This window comes from Hordeum vulgare, chromosome 3H (genome assembly GCF_904849725.1).
Source record: "Hordeum vulgare subsp. vulgare chromosome 3H, MorexV3_pseudomolecules_assembly, whole genome shotgun sequence".
In the NCBI taxonomy this organism is placed as follows: Eukaryota; Viridiplantae; Streptophyta; class Magnoliopsida; order Poales; family Poaceae; genus Hordeum; species Hordeum vulgare.
The window spans coordinates 399,224,642-399,246,794 of NC_058520.1; positions in this window are offsets into that span (position 1 = coordinate 399,224,642).

Below are 22,153 nucleotides of genomic sequence, written 5' to 3' on the forward strand. Positions count from 1 at the left end.
GGTGGGTTCTTCATAGACATCAATGACGACGAGTAGCTGGTGTCCCAGCTACGATATGGCCCTAGGTTGGGTGTGTAGTATAGTCAGGCCATATGCCCTCTAGTTTCACCTGTCTGTACGCACACAGTTTTAAACACTTCCGCTGGCTTGTATATGAATGACTGCTATTATGGGTCGTGAGACCTTACTGTCTAATATTATGTGTGAGGCTCTTCCGAGCCTCTTAAATAAAGCTTGTATGTTTATGGTTATGTTGTGATGCCATCGATGTATCTATACATATCGGTATGCCATGTGTACGTGTGTCGTACTTTATATGTATGGGGTTCGATTACCTAGCCGTGAACTTTAGTAGCACTCCTTACAGGGAAATGCCCCTCTGTGATCCAACGAGCCATGGTAGCTCACTATTGCTCCGGATACATTGGTTGACCGGCATGTGTCCTTCTTAGTTGCTGTGTCTGACCCCTTTGGGGAAATGTCACGCGATGTAATGGAGTCCTTGTAGCTTGCTACGACTCTTCTACACTCGCTGGTGACCGACACCTGCCTTGTTGGGTCATGTATGCCTGTCCTTGTGCGGTACTGCCACTTTGGTTTATGACTAGACTTGTCGATCCGGGTTCTTTGACATTGGAATGCTAGCGACACAATTGCATACGTGAGTCGAAAGGCGCAAACGGTCCCGGGTAAGGTAAGGCTGCAGCCGTGGGGTTAACCGTGCGTGAGACCGCAAAGGGATGCGACGTGTTACACGCTGGATTCCTATTGCTTAGGATCGGGGTCCCGACAACTGCAATGCTTGAAAATGAGGCCTCAGATAAGTACTTTCTCTAGTGCAATCTCTCAACAATGCTAATATAATTGGATCGCATAACAATCCCTCAACATGCAATGAAGAATCACTCCAAAGTTCCTATCTAGTGGAGAACATAAGAAGAAATTGTTTGTAGGGTACGAAACCACCTCAAAGTTCTTCTTTCCGATCAATCTTTCCAAGAGTTCGTACTAAGATATCAAGTTACCCATTCTGATCGATCTATCAAGAGTTCGTACTAAAATAACACAATACCAAATTCAGATTCATAATACTCAATCCAACACAAAGAGCTTGAAGGAGAACACCAAGATTTCTATCGCAGAACATAGTATGAAAACGTGCAATCAACCCCTATGCCTAGATTACCCCAATGTCACCTAGGGAATCTACGAGTTGACGGCACAACATATATCAAGTGAATCACTTGAACATCCCAATGCCACTATGGGTATCCCCATGCAAGATTGAATTCAAACCTATATATTCAATCCAACATAAGGAGATCTTAATGTGAAAGATTAAATTCATCACAATAATAGCATGGGCAAACACCATATGATCCAAATGTATTAACAAAGCCCGTGATGTATCAAGATGATGACATCTCAAGAACATGAGAGAGAGAGAGAGATTAAACACATAGCTATTGGTATAAACCCTCAGCCCCGAGGGTGGACTACTCCCTCCTCGTAATGATGGTCGCCGGGATGATGAAGATGGCCACCGGAAATGATATCCCCTCTTCGACAGGGTACGGGAACATCTTGAGATTGGTTTTTCATGGCTACATAGGCGTGCGGCGGCGGAACTTCTCGTCTAGGGCTATTTCTAGAGGTTTCTCTATTTATAGGATTTTTTGGTGTTGGAATCACGCCAAGATTGGCCACAAGGTGGCCACTAGATACCAGCCCACGCCAGGGGGGCTGGCGCAGCCTGGTGTCTAGTGTGCACTAGGGGGCCCCTGTGGTGGTTCTTTGCTCCATTATTTCTATTTTCTTCCAAAAAAACGTCAAAAATTTTCGTCGAATTTCGGGAACTTTTCTTTCTACACAAAAAGCAACACCATGGTAGTTTTGGTGAAAACAACTCCAGTCCGTGTTAGTTCTAAATAAATCATATAAAGTACATCAAAACCATATACAAGTATTGTAAACATATGCAAACATGGCATGAATACTTCATAAATTATTGACACATTGGATATGTATCAAATATGTGCATATTTGAGGAATTTTTGTTGGACTGCAAATGCACATTGTAGGTTAATACCATGGAAATGTCCCCCTATATCTTGTAATCCATACATGCATTTGACATATAACATGAGGGAATTGAAATGCATGATGGAAAGTGGTGTCTGACAAAATTCAGCATGTGTGCATTAATCAACATGAGGAATAAGCATGCGAGGAAAAGCAGTTCAAAAGTGTCTGACCACCATCGGACTTAAGTTACAACTCATGCAGCCAAACACTTCAGAAGAACGAGAGTTGCAACTTAACAAAAACACAACCCATATAGGTATATCCGCTTGAAGACTAACTCAAATTTCTCCTCCTTTGTCATCAAGTGATGAAATGGGATGAAATTGAGGACTAACGCCCCTGAAGAATATAATCTTGATGGTGGTGGAGGATTGCGAGCATTGTTGGGGTCGTTTGTCAATGAAGGGCCTGCAACAGTGTCGTCAAGATTCCCAGCTTCATCCGTCGAGCGCGATGAAGAAAATGAGACGGTTACCAACAAAGGAACTTGAACTTTCTTGAATTTATTCTTGGGAGGAAAAGACAAATCAAAGTCCTTCCGAAATTCTATCTCTTTAAATTCTTCAGGTGTAACATACCAAATTTTGGAATGTTAATAAAATTATTAGATTGATTGTTTGTTTGCTTGAGTGATTGAAAGCTTGAGTGAAATTTGAAATTTTTTCAAAAGTTTTGAATGAGAGGGAATAAAATGACTTTCCCCTTTTTCCTGTGAATTCAAATTCATCTATTTTTTAAAATCAGCGAGAGGAGATAGCATGACTTCTTCAACTATAAAGAATTTGAATCAAGGTGGCATTGGAATTCCTTTCAATTTTGCTTTGCATTTTGTTTCTTCCTCACTCACAAAATGCCGGAACCATATCTTGTCAAGCAAGAAAAAGAGAGGAGAAACATGACCCTCCAAAACCCGGGGATATTATTTGAAATATTTGAGCTATGAAACCCAAGATTTATTTGAGAAAATATTTGCAAAAAGAAATAAAGCATTTAGGGATTTTCTGAAAAACATTTTTTTTAGTTTTTATTTTTGCTATGGAAAAATGTCCATCATTTAGATTTTATTTTTCTAATAATTTTAGTATATCGAAACTCTATATTCCGAATTTATATGGTTTCCCTTTTATCGTTTACTTTCAGGTTTTTGAAAACAAGAAAGAAATCACTTTTATTAGGAAAGTACCTGGACCACGTTAGGAAACGAATCTGGCCCAATCCATACCTTCTTCTTCCTCCTCACGACCTTCCTTCTCTAGCCATGGCAGAAGCTTCCGAGGAAGCTTCCTCTCCCAGATTCGCGGGATTCCTTCCCTCTCCGCACGTCCCACCACCCCTATAAGATTGCCCCTCCTCTCCTCGTTCCATTTTCCCCATCAGCTCGCCCTCTCCCTACCCGTAGCCACGGCGCCCCCACCATTGTTGTTCCTGCCAGGAACCAAACAGAAGGACGCCCAGGAGCCCCTGACGCCCCACTTCCTCGCCTCCGGGACCCCCTCCGCCGTTCCCCCTCCCCGCCGGCGACCCTCCCCTCGTCGGAGCAAGCCCCACCTCGCCGTCTAAGCTCCCAGCCACGGCCAACCTTCCAGCCACGGTGAGCTTCAAAGAAAATCCCGTCACAGTTTTTTCCAGAAAAGTGCAAACATAGAAAATTCATATCTATTAGTCTATAACTCCAAATTAGGTGATTCGTTTTGCGTTAGATCACAAATTTCTTGTAGTTTCCGAAAATATATAATTTGTCTATGTTTGGATTTATACAATTTGAATTAGATCATATTTGATTTAAATCTTGTTTTGCTTATACCGGGAGTTTAAAAATAGCTTTTAAATTAATTCTTTTTGCTACTGTTTCCTATTGATAATATATTTCAGTAGTTTAAGTTTCAAAAACATTTAAATATTTTTACTTGGGGTTTTCACCAAAACAGATTCTGTTTTAGTTCTTTTAGGATTATGGCTATTTCTTTTTCCATATTTGTTTTTAAATTATTTTATTTTATATTTGAGAAAGTTTATATTTGGTTTCTGTTAGTTAACACTAGGTTTTCAACAAAAACAAATTTTCATTTTATTTGTTATCATGAAATCAATTCTAGCTCTCTAATAACTTGCAATTGATTTCTCTACTGTTTCAACTCCCATTTGAAAATACTTTCAAAATAGTTTTATGTAAAATACTTTATTTTATCTTGGTTAAATTTATATCTTAGTTCTCTTTTATTTAATGCTTTATTTTCAGTTAAAAAAACTATTTAGTGTTTGATGTAGTAGAAGACTCCTAGTTTTAGTTGAAGTTTCTTTCGGATTCTTATTCGCTCTCTCTTTTGTTTTGATTGCTAGAATGATTGCTAGTATGAGTGCTTACGTGAATGTTATGGTTGTTATATAGATTTCATCGGAGAGTGACGAGTAGTCTATCAAGTTATTCCTCGAGAACGAAAATTCTTCTTCGTCAACATTACCAGGCAAGTCATTTGATCATGTATCACCTATGTTTTATGCATCGTAGTTCTACCATCCTATGCCCAATTCCATGCTGAGTAGGTACTTGGAAATTATGGTCACATATTGTAGTATCATGTGGTAGGCCCCCAACAACCCCGTTACATGGCCCGGGACGACAAATTTCATATTGCTATGCTTGAGTAGACGGGATTCTGGTTGAGAGATTATCATGAGTGATGCGAGAAACCAGTGGATGACCCGGGATGCTAGAGACGTGCCATGACATCTTGCGGAAAGCTTCACCCAGGCTCAAAGAGACGGACGGATATTTTCAAGACCCAAGGTTTACCTGCACAGCCACAAGTCATTATGGGCTCTGGCTTGGTTGGACAACGCGGCGACTCTGGACAGGCGGTGCCAGCAGATGTAGAAGAACGATAGGTTTTGGATGGGCACCGACAGGGATTCAGAGGGACCCGTTGAAAGACCATGTTTTGATCACCCGGTCTTCAAACACCCTGAAGTGCGAGGACATACATGGAGGCGATCAAATCTTGTGGGGAACGTGTGCAAAACTCTGCAGAGTACTCAAACCTAATCGATTAGCCGTGTCCACGGTCATGGACAACTTGAGCCAAAGGAACTGAAGTTATGTGGAATTCTCAACACCATTATATATATTTGATGTGGGTAATATTCATAACCTGGGTATGAGAACTGGTTGGCGGAACCATCTCATTAACAACCAACAACGTAGTAATATTTTGCTTTTAGCCCCTCTTGTTGTAGGAGAAAATTTGCTTTACGCTAAAACTTACAACACCACCTGCCATATATGCATATAGTATAGATGATATTTTACCCCCTCTCATATGTGACTTGCCGGCATATTCAATATGTTGACCTACACGGCTGCAACGTCTTATGTTGCAGATATTTTTCTTCGACGAGTAAGAGTACGATTCAGGGTTACGGTCTACACTCAACTTGCCATTGGTGTTTATTGGGACTCCACTCCCTTGACTGTTTCCGCTGAGATATTTAAGGTATATATCAGTTTTACGCTATTTACATGTGATTGCACTTTGATATATACATTTATGTACTGTGTGTGCCAGCATACTGATCCAGGGATGGCACAGATACACAGAGGCTTGACTCGTTTTGAGTCGGGTCGTTACAGAAATGGTATCAGAGCACATGTTGAGTGTAGGACGTGACCCTAGAAACTGGAAACTTCTTAGGATAGGATCTCTCAAAAATCTTATTTTCGAGAACACCTTTTACTTCTCATTTCATCGAGTGTTCCCTCTCACCTCAAATAGTTAGACAATGCCCTTACCCCTTTGACCACATGAAGAATCAACGGAGTTCTACTTCAAAGTAAAGAGGATTTCACCATGCATTTCAAGAATTGAAGGTACACCCATTGAAGACTCTCAAGACCCGAAGAATTCAAAGACCTTGAAGCGTTCGAATATTTATATGACCATTAGAAGTCCAAACCCCTGTTATATACCCACGTTAGTTACAATGATTTGTGAGCCGTCATTGGTGTGTGTTTTTCGACAGCCACAAATAAAACCTATTCTAAAAAAAATGTTTGTATTGTGTGTATCTCCCTCTCTCTTACGCGTCTCATCCCCAAAACCTCAACCCTACCAGATGGAGTATGAAGCTGGACTTGTAGTCTCTAGACCAATGAGCCAGCTGGAGGCTGGTATATGGATTCAAAACATGGAGAACCACTTCGGGAGCAACTTGATCTCAAGGAAGTATGAAGTGGAACACGCTCTTCAGTACTTTACACAAAGTGCTGCAATCTGGTGGAAAATGCACCATGCCATACAAGGATTTAGTGGAGCAGAAACTTGGGTCGAATTCAAGAACACTCTGTTAAGATCCCGACTTGTTCAGAAGTGCTATGATAATCCGAAGGAGAAGACTTGTGCATGCAAGATCTGTGGAGAAATAGGACACACCCAGGAAGAACACAAGGATGGATGCACTCATTGTGAAGAAAATCACCCAGCTGAGGAGTGCCCAAGTAGTCAGGTGACTTGTTTCCTTTGTGAAGGAACCACCCACTACCCAGCTCAGTGTCACATTTACCCCAAGGTGCAACAAGTTGTCAAGCAGCAAAAAGATGCAATGAAGGAAACCCTCAAGAAGAAGATTCTAGAAGAAGTTGTGATGAACGAAAATATAGAAGACCCTGATGAACAAGGTATGACCAGATTTGTCTCCAATGCGTGTTACTCATGTGGAGAAGAAGGACATTATTCACAGGATTGCACGAAGGGAAGCCAAGAGTATCTGGGAAACTTCCCGACGGAAAAAGTGGAGTTTGATCCACTTGAGATAGAAGAACTGGCCAAAATGGAGTCCAGAAAGAAGAAAAAAATACCCTCGAAAGAGCCAAATCTCTGCAGATATAGACCTGAGTCATGTCAGATGTTACAAGTGTATGGAAATTGGCCACCACAAATACATGTGCACAGGAAGGAAGCCGGAAACCCAAGGAGCAAAAGCAAACACTAAGACGCCTCGAGACTTGTCAGAACTCATTTGCTTTCGTTGCAAGGAAGCACGACATTTTGCTAACGATTGTCCACAAAGGAAGAAAGCTAAAAAGGAGTAGTTAAGTTTTGACCGCGGCAATTAGTGTAATCTGAAGAACTCTTGTTTTTCATGAGATCATGGAGTGAATTTTTTTGGTAACAGAAGTCCCTCAGATTGTAATAACATCATGAATAAATGGAATTTATTGTTTCATGATTACCTATGTTGAAACTGTATGCGTTGTTTCTCTTCGAACAAAGATCTATGAACAATTATGAGGATATGAGAAAATATGGTCCATGCAGGCATGAGTATAATTCATTTTAAGTGTGGTAGTAATCAGTAAACCCACAGGATCCACTGAGTAGGAATGTACCATAACTACCAAGGAGACATATACATTCCTCTGAGTACCTATTTACTGACACCTGCAGATGACAACTCTCTACGAGTCATTCCTCAAGGGCCCAGAAACGATCATGACCCTGACCAGTGATCATGATTACCCGAAAATCCTGAAGGACATGATGAAGCACATTCATCTTGAAGGATATGCAGTCTACAAAGGCTACCCATTCATGGAAAGTGGAGTGGAACTTTGGTATGTGGAAGTACATCTCCACCATGTGAAAGGAGTTTTTCCAAAGACTATGTGGCAATACTTTTTCATTTCACGTGTACCACGAGCAATTTTCTTTGATGCTGTTCGTGAAGATGCCATGGAAGCCATACGTCACATTGGAGAAATACTTGAAGCAAGACTCCGTCATACCCAGGAATACCTGAGTGAAGTGCATGCGGAGATGATCGAGATGAAGCTCGTGGCCACCATGATGAAGCAAACGTTGGATGATTTCAAGGAGCACATTGGAAATTTCCAGTGGAACTAAAGTACCTCCAAGAGAGACGAATGAATAATGTTGGCAGAAATGCTCGACCATACCGAACAATGTGGATGGCAGCATTTGTAATAGAGTACTTTCGAATTGGAGTTTTTGATAAGAAATTAAGGATGTAATAAAGGATTGATTATGAAATTAATATGATTTATGGATGAACCAATACCTTTTCGTGGTAAACACACCAATGGAAAGTATCCCACAGAATGGAGTGTGTACCAAAAATAAGTCCGAGGATTATTATTATATGATGGTTACCCCAAGAGTATGAGGGAGGAAACACTACAGGATTTAAGGCGTAGTGATTCCAAGTATGCCTGCAACCCACAGACCCCGAGACTAATAAGGATCAAGTACTACCTATTTGGAGAAGGAAACTTGGAAAAAGCTAAGATGGATCAGCAAACATTTCCCTAGGAGCATACCAAAACCTGAGAGTTGTGAAGTTACGTTAGATGTTTTGTTCAGCTTGCAGAATCATTGGATTTATCCGAACTTCGTTCGTGTACAAGAGAAATTCTGCAACGCTTGTGAGGATGCCCAAGTGTTAGAATACGAGATTCACTAAGCCTTATACAAGGTAATGATTTCAGTGCGACATGGCTTGGCCACCATGACGACTTACTATTATCATTCTCTTGCTATTCGGAATGGTAAATCTAAGAGACTTACCCATAGTGAGAGACGACATTCCTTGAAGCTTTTGTTTAAGCCTTAGAATGGTATAAGAAAAGCCCATGTACATGGCACTTGTTGTCACGCGTAGAATTTTTTTTACGGTGAGGATAAAGACAAGACCTCTCTCTCTGTGCAGGATAACCACAAATGGTAGACCACCATGAGAATCATCAATAGGTTATTTAGTATTAATCACGAGTCTGTCAGTTAAGAAGACCCAGTAAAGGAAGAAGCTTATATCAACAGAAGAACCCTCGTTTTGATGGAGATGTTATGAATATAACGGAAGATATAAAGACTGTGAGGAGTCAGAAGCCAAAACCCCAGGGGATTGTTAAAGTTTTAAGGGACAAACAATCTTTATTTTAAGTGTGGTAGCATCCCACTTTGCCAGAGGTTGGATTTGTTAGAAGACCCCCAAACCCTAACCTTTTCTTTCTAGCCTCTTCGAATCTCGAGGACGAGATTCATTTTAAGTGTGGTAGGTTTGTAACATCCCAAATTTTGGAATGTTAATAAAATAATTAGATTGATTGTTTGTTTGCTTGAGTGAAATTTGAAAACTTTTGAATGAGAGGGAATAAAATGACTTTCCCCTTTTTCCTATGAATTCAAATTCATCTTTTTTTTAAATCAGCGAGAGGAGATAGCATGACTTCTTCAACTATAAAGAATTTGAATCAAGGTGGCATTGGAATTCCTTTCGATTTTGCTTTGCATTCTGTCTCTTCCTCACTCACAGAATGCCGGAACCATATCTTGTCAAGCAAGAAAAAGAGAGGAGAAACATGACCCTCCAAAACCCGGGGATATTCTTTGAAATATTTGAGCTATGAAACCCAAGATTTTATTTCAGAAAATATTTGCAAAAAGAAATAAAGCATTTAGGGATTTTCTGAAAAACATTTTTTTAAAGTTTTTATTTTGGCCGTGGAAAAATGTCCATCATTTAGATTTTATTTTTCTGATAGTTTTAGTATATAGAAACTCTATATTCTGAATTTATTTGGTTTCCCTTTTATCGTTTACTTTCAGGTTTTTGAAAACAAGAAAGAAATCACTTTTATTAGGAAAGTACCTGGACCACGTTAGGAAACGAATGTGGCCCAATCTATACCTTCTTCTTCCTCCTCACGACCTTCCTTCTCTAGCCATGGCAGAAGCTTCCGAGGAAGCTTCCTCTCCCAGATTCGCGGGATTCCTTCCCTCTCGGCTACTCCCACCACCCCTATAAGATTGCCCCTCCTCTCCTCGTTCCATTTTCCCCATCACCTCGCCCTCTCTCTACCCGTAGCCACGGCGCCCCCACCATTGTTGTTCCTGCCACGAACCGAACAGAAGGACGCCCAGGAGCCCCTGACGCCCCCTTCCTCGCCTCCGGGACCCCCTCCGCCGTTCCCCCTCCCCGCAGGTGACCCTCCCCTCGTCGGAGCAAGCCCCACCTCGCCGTCTAACCTCCCAGCCACGGCCAACCTTCCAGCCACGGTGAGCTTCAAAAAAAATCCCGTCACAGTTTTTTTCCAGAAAAGTGCAAACTTTGAAAATTCATATCGATTAGTCTATAACTCCAAATTAGGTGATTCTTTTTGCGTTAGATCACAAATTTCTTGTAGTTTCCGAAAATATAGAATTTGTCTATGTTTGGATTTATAAAATTTGAATTAGATCAGATTTGATTTAAATCTTCTTTTTCTCATACCGGGAGTTTAATAATAGCTTTTAAATTAATTATTTTTGCTATTGTTTCCTATTGTTAATATCTTTCAGTAGTTTAAGTTTCCAAAAATTTAAATATTTTTACTTGGAGTTTTTACCAAAACAGATTCTGTTTTAGTTCTTTTAGGATTATGGCTATTTCTTTTTCTATATTTGTTATTAAATTATTTTATTTTATATTTGAGAAAGTTTATATTTTGTTTTCTGTTAGTTAACAGTAGGATTTGAACAAAAACAATTTTTCATTTTATTTGTTATCATGAAATCAATTCTAGTTCTCTAATAACTTGCAATTGATTTCTCTACTGTTTCTACTCCCATTTGAAAATACTTTCAAAATAGTTTTATGTAAAATACTTTATTTTATCTTGGTTAAATTTATATCTTAGTTCTCTGTTATTTAATGTTTTATTTTCAGTTAGAAAAAAAACTATTTAGTGTTTGATGTAGTAGAAGACTCCTAGTTTTAGTTGAAGTTTCTTTCGGATTCTTATTCGCTCTCTCTTTTGTTTTGATTGCTAGAATGATTGCTAGTATGAGTGCTTACGTGAATGTTATGGTTTTTATATAGATTTCATCGGAGAGTGAAGAGTAGTCTATCAAGTTATTCCTCGAGAACGAAAATTCTTCTTCGTCAACATCACCAGGCAAGTCATTTGATCATGTATCACCTATGTTTTATGCATCGTAGTTCTACCATCCTATGCCCAATTCCATGCTGAGTAGGTACTTGGAAATTATGGTCACATATTGTAGTATCATGTGGTAGGCCCCCAACAACCCCGTTACATGGCCCGGTACGACAAATTTCATATTGCTATGCTTGAATAGACGGGATTCTGGTTGAGAGTTTATCATGAGTGATGCAAGAATAATTTAATAACCAAGACCGGTTAAGTCAATATTTTCAAGACCTCGTGATGCAATGCAACTCTGGGTGAAGGACGGTTGATTGGCTCCCTGGAGAAACCAGTGGATGACCCGGGATGCTAGAGACGTGCCATGACATCTTGCGGAAAGCTTCACCCAGGCTCAAAGAGACGGACGAATATTTTCAAGACCCAAGGCTTACCTGCACAGCCACAAGTCATTATGGGCTCTGGCTTGGTTGGACAACGCGGCGACTCTGGACAGGCGGTGCCAGCAGATGTAGAAGAACGATAGGTTTTGGATGGGCACCGACAGGGATTCAGAGGGACCCGTTGAAAGACCATGTTTTGATCATCCGGTCTTCAAACACCCTGAAGTGCGAGGACATACATGGAGGCGATCAAATCTTGTGGGGAACGTGTGCAAAACTCTGCAGAGTACTCAAACCTAATCGATTAGCCGTGTCCACGGTCATGGACAACTTGAGCCAAAGGAACTGAAGTTATGTGGAATTCTCAACACCATTATATATATTTGATGTGGGTAATATTCATAACCTGGGTATGAGAACTGGTTGGCGGAACCATCTCATTAACAACCAACAGCGTAGTAATATTTTGCTTTTAGCCCCTCTTGTTGTAGGAGAAAATTTGCTTTACACTAAAACTTACAACACCACCTGCCATATATGCATATAGTATAGATGATATTTTACCCCCTCTCATATGTGACTTGCCGGCATATTCAATATGTTGACCTACACGGCCGCAACGTCTTATGTTGCAGATATTTTTCTTCGATGAGTAAGAGTACGATTCAGGGTTACGGTCTACACTCAACTTGCCATTGGTGTTTATTGGGACTCCACTCCCTTGACTGTTTCCGCTGAGATATTTAAGGTATATATCAGTTTTACGCTATTTACATGTGATTGCACTTTGATATATACATTGATGTACTGTGTGTGCCAGCATACTGATCCAGGGATGGCACAGATACACAGAGGCTTGACTCGTTTAGAGTCGGGTCGTTACATCAGGAGTCTTGAGGTGAGACAGAATGGCCCAAGTTTGATCGAGGATTTCATGTAGATAATAGTGATTCTTCCTCACACAATTATGTGTGACAGTTAGGTCACGAAGAATTTCCCCAAACTGACGTTTTACCCACTAGTGATTGTGATCGACATTCTGATGAAGACTTAGAAGAAGCACTCGATCAGTCATCACTCGTGGGGCAGTTTCTCAAGGAACTTGAGCTGAGGCTTTTGCTGCAGTATCTTGCGACACCGTGTCATCATTGGTGGAATATGATACAGCTTGACGAAATTGTCCATCAAGGGGGTGAGATCCTTCATCAATGATAGTTTTACCCTTACCTTCTATTGAGTCGAAGGTTTTCTTGATGACTTCGAGCGAGGGCACGAAACTGGAGTGATTTAGAAAATCCGCTTTGTAAGGGATTGAGGGTGTTGCCAGGATGAATTTCATGATCCACGGAGCATATGGCTTCAGTTCAAACGGTAACATAGCTATGTTGGCCAAAGTCCTCATGAAGAAATCATGGAAGTTGATGGTAATCCCGTGAATAATGTTGAACAACAAATTCTTCATGACTCCCACCATTTATTCTTCTTCAAAAGTATGACCCTTTATAGGACTGAGGGTTTTGGTCAAGATGTGGTAGACCGTTCTTGGCACATAGAGCAAGTCCTTCACGAGGAATGTGGTTCTAGGAGCTTTGCGTGGTGTCAAAGGCTTCATCAGCACCTGCATTAGATGATTTGGCAGTTCATGTTCATCATAGATGCATCTTGCCCATTCCGAGGGAATACCAACTGGGACCACATGAAGCAATTCAGTTGCTGCAGTAGTGTAGTGTGTGTCTTCGGTTATCCAGTCTAGTATCCATGTGTTGATATTTTGTGCTTCTTCAGAGGTCTGCAGAGTTAGAACTGAAGAATTATCTCTTCATTCCAGTCACAGATGTCAATGTAGAATGACAAGAGTCCAGCATCATGAAGAACATTCAGAACACATAACAACAAGAGTCCATATCTGCATGAGGAATTTGACAGTGTTGGAAGAGTTTGTTCTTCTCAAAGAGAACATCAACATAAAATTTTATTTGTGTTGAAGTCCACAACCTCTTGCGCCTTATACTCTAAGAGTGATAGGGATTTTCACCCGTGAAGCAATGATGTTCATCATAGAAATTCTCTGTGAGGAATTTGGGTCGCTTTGTACCCTTGTATGGCTGAAGTGGCTTTGGCTGAAGATTTGGCTTGTATCTCCCAACAAGTCCTCTTGGCATGCTTTCTGTTTGAGGATCTTGTTCCGCAACAACCGCCGACTGAGGATTTCGAACAATGGGTTCATCAGCAGTAGGCTTAATGTTTAAGATATCAACCTTAGGTTCCTCAACTGTTGGTAGAGGAATTTGAGGTGTAGTTTCTTCAGCTACTGGTTCTTCAGATTGAGGAATATGTGGAGCAGATTCATCACATACGTTCTCGCTTGCAGTGGTCTAAGGAACAGGTGTAGCGATATCTTTAGTCATGTTTTCTGTTGGTTGAGCAGTTTGACCAACATATTCTTCACCTGATGCAGCTAGTATTTCCTCCGGAATAGAGTGCATTGGAGTAGGACGTCCATTAGACCCTATATGAATTTATCCAGTTACAGCAGGGGGCTAAGGAATTTGATGGAGTGGAGTGGCCAGTGGCGAATTTGGGTGAGCTATTTCTCAATATTCATCACTAATCACTGGGGTGGTGCAACCAATGTCCGCATCTTCTTCAATTTCATCAACTCCTATCTCTTTAGTAGATAACTGAGGTGGGGGTGATGATGCTTGAGGGGTTTAAGTGTTCAGGTCCACTTCAATTTCTTCATCGATCGGCTATGTTGAAGCAACATATCGATTTTCTTCATTCATTTCAGGAATGACATAGTCTTCACCAAACGGTATAATTTCATATGGGGGTACCATGTTGATGGGAGTTGCATCAATTGGATCACTTGAGGAACTTGGCAAAGTCCTCAAGAGTTTGACCTCTGAGGATTCTGTGATCGTTGATGCTTTCCTCTTTCGAGTTGCTTCTTTTTCTACAGCTTTTGTCTTCTTAGCTTCTAATGCAGAACAAAGTGTCAATTTCTTCACCCTTGAAGACTTTGCAGTTGGTGTAGAGGATGAGGTTGATGCAGATTCTTCAGGCATAACTGATGCAGTCATCTTGACACGAGCATTTTCCTCAGGCGCAACATTTTCTTCAGCTAGCCTGGCAATTTCTTCACGAGATGTAATGTCTTCAGCAGTCCTAGCAATTTATTCAGCAAGCTGAGAAATTTATTTAGGCTGAGCGGAGGAGCTAGCCTGAGTAATGGATGGTTGCGATGGAGCAGCAACCCTATTGTTGTGTTCAGTGATGGCCTTGGTCACTAGGTTGACAAACCTGAGCTTGGCACCGTTCCAGTCAGCATGGTATCCACTGTATTCACCATCGAGGTTTTTGATCTCAGTCTTTGCAGTGATGAGTTAATCAGGAGTCAAGGAGAGCACATTATTCTTCACAATTCGCTCTTTCTTGGCCTCGTCCTATCTGGCCCTTTTGGACCTCTCAAACTTCCAGTTTCCTTCGGCGATGAACGTCGTCAGCACATGACTCGGCCCAGGTGGAAGGTTCAGATCATCAATTGGTGTTTGAGGATTTTGATACCAAATATCAATGAAGTGTAGCACAACTTTGGGGTTCCACATAATAGGAATGTTGGTGCCCTTAGCCTGAGCTACTCTCTCCTATTTTCTTCTAATGATTTCTGCGAGTTCGTCATCATCAACTTCATCATCCTCAGATCCTGAGGGAACATTGAAGACCACCTTGTGAGTACTTGGTATTTTGCCTCATCCAGTAGTCATCTTTTTCTTCATGGTATCACTTGGAGAGGTGAGTGCAGAACCAAACACAGATGTCCCTAAGGTAATTGTGGAGCCCACTGTTTGCTAACTCGAAGAGGACATTGCAGTAGTTGTTGAGGAAGTTGCAGCCACAGTTGGAGGTGGTTGAGGAATTTGCTGTGAGGTATTTGAACTTGAAGATTTTGTCTTCATAGCATATTTCTTCACCACAACTAGCTTTGGAGCTCTTGCAGTCGCAGATGCTTTAGCAGTGGAAAGTGACACGCAGTTTTGTTTCTTCGAGGACCAGCACACTAAGGATCGTCCGAGGAAATGACATGTCCCTAATGTTGACTTGCGGTCCATGCAATCACGAGCATAGTCAGAGTCAGAATATCCAATGAGATGAATATTTGAGCCCTTGGGGTACCATAATCCAAATGTTGGTGTGTGAGCTAGATATCGAAGAATATGCTTCACAACCTTACAGTATGATTCCTTCGGTGTTGCTTGGAAACAGGCACATATGCAAACACTAAGCATAATATCTGGCCTAGATGTACATAGGTACAATAAGGAGCCAATCATGAAGCGATATACCTGATGATCGAAATATTTACCATTTTCGTTAGTGCAGAGGTGGCCGTTTGTGGGCATTGGAATTTTGACACCTTTCCAGTCTTGCATGCCGAATTTCTTCAGGACATACTTGAGGTATTTCTCTTGATAGATGAAGATGTCATTGCGTTTTTGATGAATTTAAAGACCTAGGAAGAATTTCAACTCCCCCATCATGGACATTTGATATTCATCACTCATCATAAATCTAAATTCTTCACTCTAGTGTTTGTAAGTACAACCAAAGATGATATCGTCTACATATATTTGACACATGAATAGTTCATTGTCATAAGATTTTGTGAAAAGAGTTGGATTGAGTGAACCCGGTTTGAAGCCTTTCTTCATGAGGAATTCCTTCAGAGTATCATACCACGCCTGATGGGCCTGCTTGAGTCCATAGAGAGCCTCGTTGAGCCTGAAGACTTTGTCAGGATGCTTTGGGTCTTCAAAACCCGGGGTTGAGCAACATATACTTCTTCCTCAAGATTACCATTGAGGAAAGCACTTTTCACATCCATTTGATATAATTGTGGAGTCCATTTGAATATTAAGAGAGAGAGAGAGTGTGTGTGTGAGAGAGAGAGAGAGACTACTGTGGACCCATAGGTCATGGTGGAACTACTCACACATCATTGGAGAGGCAACAAGGTTGATGAAGAGTGCCTCCATGATGGATCCCCTCTTTGACAGAGTATCGAAAAAGGCCTCCGGATGGGATCTGAGAGGAACACAGACTTGCGGCGATAGAAAAATTATTTCGGATGCTCTCCTAGGGTCTTCGGGATATATGTGAATTATAGGCTAGAGAGGCGGTGCAAAGGACCCATGAGGGAGTCACAAGGGGGAGGGCGTACCCTACCCCCCATGGCATGCCCCTACCCTTTTTGCTTCCTCGTGCAAGGTCTATACTCCCTCCAAAGCTTCTAGGTCTTCTTTTGGTCTAGAAAAATTGTCAGAAAGGTTATTTTGAATCCATTTGGTAAGATTTTTTTTGTAATGCCAAAAACACATAGAAAACAACAACTGCACTGGACACCAAGTTAATAGGTTAGTTCCCAAAAATGACATAAAATGATATATAAAGCATACAAGATTGAGAAAATATAGCTTGAAACAATCAAAAATTATAGACACATCGTAGATGTGTCAACATCCCCAAGCTCAATTTCTGCTCGTCCTCGAGTAGGTGAATGATAAAAACATGATTGTATATGTTGAATGCTACCTTACATGTCTACCATGTAATATTTTAGGTATATATGTTGAGAAACAACGACTTAATAAATATTGAGATGGTAATATAGATGAATACCAACAAATAATCATTGACTTTCAAAATAACAACACTAAAGAATGTTATCCGCTACTCATTTAATCATGTAAGCAATGGCATAACTCCATCTTCCTAATGAAAAGCATAAATCATGAGCACCCTCGTGCCTAACCAAACAGTAGACTCATAATTTTATACGCACTTCACCTTTTTCAAATTAACTTAGTACTCCCTCTGTTCCTAAATATAGGTCTTTTAATAGATTTCACTAAAGACTACATACAGATGTATATAGACATATTTTAGAGTATTGATTCACTTATTTTGCTCCGTATGTAGTTCGTAGTGGAATCTTTAGAAATACTTATATTTAGGAATGGAGGGAGTACATGAGTGCGAGCCATGGAATTTCAACATTTGGGGTGGAATAGAAAGATGGTAGGGATTGATAAGGGAAGAAAAAAGTCTGAGAAAGTCCCGCTTCAAATCGGCGGATCGCTGGGCTATGGAGGTGACTTTCAATCGATATTGATGCAAGAAGTAGGGATTGACATGAAACTTTGGATGCACTAGAGCTATAAGTATATGAAAACTCTCTACTGAAACTAAGTAGGTGTCCACCTAACTTTCTTTCTCATGAATAACTCGGTCATTTGAGGAAACCCATTGATGGAATATGCAAGATAAGTTATATATTTGTTCCTAGTAGTATATGAAAGTAACTAAACATGAGGGCTCTCTATTTGAAGAACATGGTGCTACTTTGAAGCACACGTGTGGTAAAGGATATTCATGTTCCCCCTCTCTCTTTTTATCTCTTTTTTTCTTGGGTACTCTTTTTTGGCCTTTTTTCCTTTTTATTTGTATATCCTCACAGGTAGGGGAAACCCTCTAATAATGATGATCATCACACTTTTATTTATTTACAACTCGATAAAACTGAAAATTATATCACTACACATGAATGCCTTTGGTAATGTATCATGATGTGCAATGATGCTAGCATAACATGTATATAATGATGAACGTCGACTTTGCCAAGAATATCATATCAACTATATGATCATGCAAGCCAAACTGACTATGAATGCTCAACTCATGTGAACAACAACGGTGTAAGTTGCATGACAATATATCTTCTAAAGGCTATAGAAATGCCATGATAGGCAGGTTCGGTGGCTGTTTTGAGGAAGATATAATGAGGCTTATCTGTGATAGAGTGTATCATATCATGGGGTTTGGATGCACCGACAAAGTATCCACCAAATCTCGAGGTGAGAACGAGCAATTCACGGTACCGAAGAGGCTAGAAAAATATGGAAAAGGTAGGAGCGTTTACGGTCCACAAACTCACATTAGTCACAAGGAACTAGGATATTTATTGCATCTTATATTAGCTCTCTCGAAGCAAAGTACTAATTGCATGCCCCTAGGCAGTAGGTTGGGAGGAGTTAACCACCGCGCGCCCCCGGACAAATAACACATAAGGCTTTGAATCAAGGATACTTAATACTCCAACTTCCTGGTTATGCCATGACTGGCATTTTGATCAACAATGGATCACAAACCTTAATATCATTATTCTTGGTAATCAACTTTTACCAATTAGTAAGACCCCGTATTATAACCTCAATATCGTTGATTATACGTTTCAAAATTTGTGACCTACATGAAAGTTTTTATTATATCCCCCTTGTATACCTATCATTTTTTGACTAAACATATAACTCAGGTAAATTACCACTTACTATTCAGACTCTCAAAAAGATATAAGTGAAGTATGAGAGTGCACATGATTTCTACAAAATATAATTTACGTCGTGCTCTAAAGAATTAAGTGAAGCACATGAGCATAAATTGCCTTAACTCAAAAGGTATAAGTGAAGCATAATGAGCATTGTAATAAATTCCAATGAATGTGTGTGTCTCATAATAGTGTGTGCATAAAATAATGATTGTGACAAACTAAAAAGAAAACAAGCAAAATTATAATACACGACACTCCAAGCAAAACACATATCATGTGATGAATAAAAATATAGCTCCAAGTAAAATTACCGATGGATTGTGGATGAAAGAGGTCATGCCAACTAAGGCATCCCCAAGCTTAGATGCTTGGGTATTCCTTGAATATTACCTTGAGATGCCTCGAGATCCCTAATCTTATGATACAGAGCATCCCATGATCATCCCCATGGATACATCACCAACACCTCAAGCTCCAAGTGGCCCCATGACAAGAGCCCGTACACGTGCCATTGAAACCGAGGTGACATCTGTCCTTGCTCATCCATTATTTGATCCACTCGAGACATGGTCTCTACCTCAAGCGGAAACTCTCTGCATACTCGGGTACTTGGAAGGAGGCCATGGACCAAACGCGTAGGAACACAAAGATGTCGTGCTGAACGCTCCAGCGGCCGGACGACTCAGCCTGTCCGGAGTGCAAGATATCCCAGCGTCTGAACGACCGAGCTCGTCCGGACAACTGACGCTTGGAGCCTCTCGAGTCCACACGCTGTAGCGCCCAGCCAACCGAGCCCTCGAATGTCCGACCTCACCAAGACAGAACAAACTCTTGGAAATTCGGACCTCGCCGGCCGACCAAGCCCCAGACGTCGGTAGGCTCCGGAAATTCGGCAACAACGCATCCGATTCAAAGCCCTTAGACGACCGGACCGCGCCTGACGTCCGAGCCATCCTAAGCCTCGAGACGACCGGCACTTCTTGGACGTCCAAGCCATGTCTGCATACAGGCCCTTGGGTCACAACCCATGTACCCCCTATCTCACCTAGTATCATAAATACCCCTCCCCTATATCCATATAGGGTTAGCTAAAGTATTGACAATCACTTGTTGAGCTTAGCTCCATATACTATCCTCCTCCCATGGAGATGTCCTCCATGTGAGAAGATCCATAGTGATGCCAAGGCCCCTCTTGTAGGGAAGATCCCTTCGTGGATATAAGGCCCCTCTCGTAGGGAAGACTATCGATTACGTATCCTTTTGTTGACTTTGGGTCTATGCATCTCTTGTGTTTGAGTGGATCTAGTGGATGTGTGATTGGTGATCGTTCTTGAGTTTGTGTGTCTCTCTTGGTTTTCTCCCTTTTCCCCTCCAAGTGTGCAAAGATCGACCACCGCGGGCATCCCCATATCATATTGGTATCATGAGCCATGTTGATTCACAACTTGGAGTCTCATCCCCCACTTTCTAGCCAATTTTTGTTTCGATTTGACCTATTTTTTGAAAAAATACCACAAAAATAGACATACGAAAATTTCTTGGATCTGTTGGATTTGAAGAGATTTTGTTGATTTGGATCCGCCAATTTCATTGTGGACAAGTGGATCTAGCTTTTCCCCACCATACCCATCATTTTCACCCACCAAATGCCCAGATTTTTCGTGTTCATCCAGATTCGCCTCGAGTTCGTCCGCTAAGCCGGTTCGCAGGCGTCGAACGATCGAGCCCCCTAGACGTCCGAACACCATCGGACTATCGAGCCCGTCGGATGTTCGAGCCCCTAGGACGACCAAGTTAACCCATACATCCGAACAACTCTGTCGAAGCTAATTTTCCCCCCGTGACTTTTTTGTTTCTCCACCATTTCTTCCTCAACCCATTTGCATGTGAGATTTTGAGCCATGAGCCCCACCACTTGCTAAGGTGTTTCGTCTAATTAGGAGTGGTTCTACACCGACATCGCCGCTCATCATCGCCCCGGATCGTGGCCAACCAACTCTTCATCGACACCACACCGTAAGCAAGGACAATAATAGCAACGACACTCTTGTCATATACCCTTGCCATTGCATTGTTACCCCGAACCTATTTGTGTAACTTGCCTATAGAGATTAGCCATCGAGTATTGCGGGCTACACTACATGTGCACATTAGTGATACATACGCCGTATAGCTTCAGTTGCATGCAAACACCATAAGTATCATATTATGGTGTCATACTACTATATTTTGTGTTTCAATAGTACCAGCATACATAATTGCTATCTTGGTGTGCACGTCCTGCATAGTGACCACATAAAATGTCATCGCCAAAAGAAAGAGAAGCAAAGCTTTTAAGCTAGTGCAAAGAGCAACAACATCACACAATTGCATAATATATTCATAATCATACTTGAGGGAGTGACATCGTGCCTCACACATATAGCAAAAGTCGGGAATAGGAAGACGACACGTTTTGTTTCTTATAGGTTGTGGACAAGTTTGTATCACGCCCATTTGAGAAATCGTGCTAGTGTCTCTCTAGTGTTGTGCAGCATGAGTGTTTTTCGTGGATACCTCATTTTATGCTCATTCTTTGGTTGCACAACCCCACTTTTCTATCCGTGTGTGTGTTTTCATGTATACTCATTGCTATTGATCTAGCTTGTCTTACTTGCAAATTTGTAAATTTCTTTCAACAATATTAAATCTTATCTTTGGATTGCTTGAATTTTGTGACATCATCCTAACCAAGCTACTCCATAAGACTTGTTTGTGTAGGTGTGAGAAGGACAATTTTCGGTACCAATTCCACTATTTTCATACTTACACTTTAAGTGATCTTGATCCATTTTCAATATTTGGAACGATAATTGGTATTGTCTTCTCAATTATTCACCTATAGCTACTTGAGTGCTATGGACAGGACTACTATGTCGAACCCGGCATTCGAGGAGCAAGACAACGGCAAGAACAACTACGTCATCGAACTACACCTCTTCGACGTCCAAAGAGGAATGCGCCAAGCACAAGACGCTATGAATGATCGCATTGAGCAACTCGCAATCGACTTGCGTGAACCTGAGGTGTGCATATGAGTTATAGATTATTTTTTATAAATTTTAGAAGTTTTAGACATTTTTAGAAATAAATAAATCATTTCTGATTTATTTAAAATCAAGAAAAATCATTACTGCGGCATGAACACGTGAGCATGATGTGAGCCGGTCAACCGACTGGTCAAGATCAAATTTGCCGATCTAGGCCCCACACGTGAGTGACTCACTTATTTAACAGAGTTTAATGAAGATAAGCTAGATAGTTAACTGTGAACGGGTTCCACTTGTCATTGACACATGATGGTTAATTAGCAAGTTACTT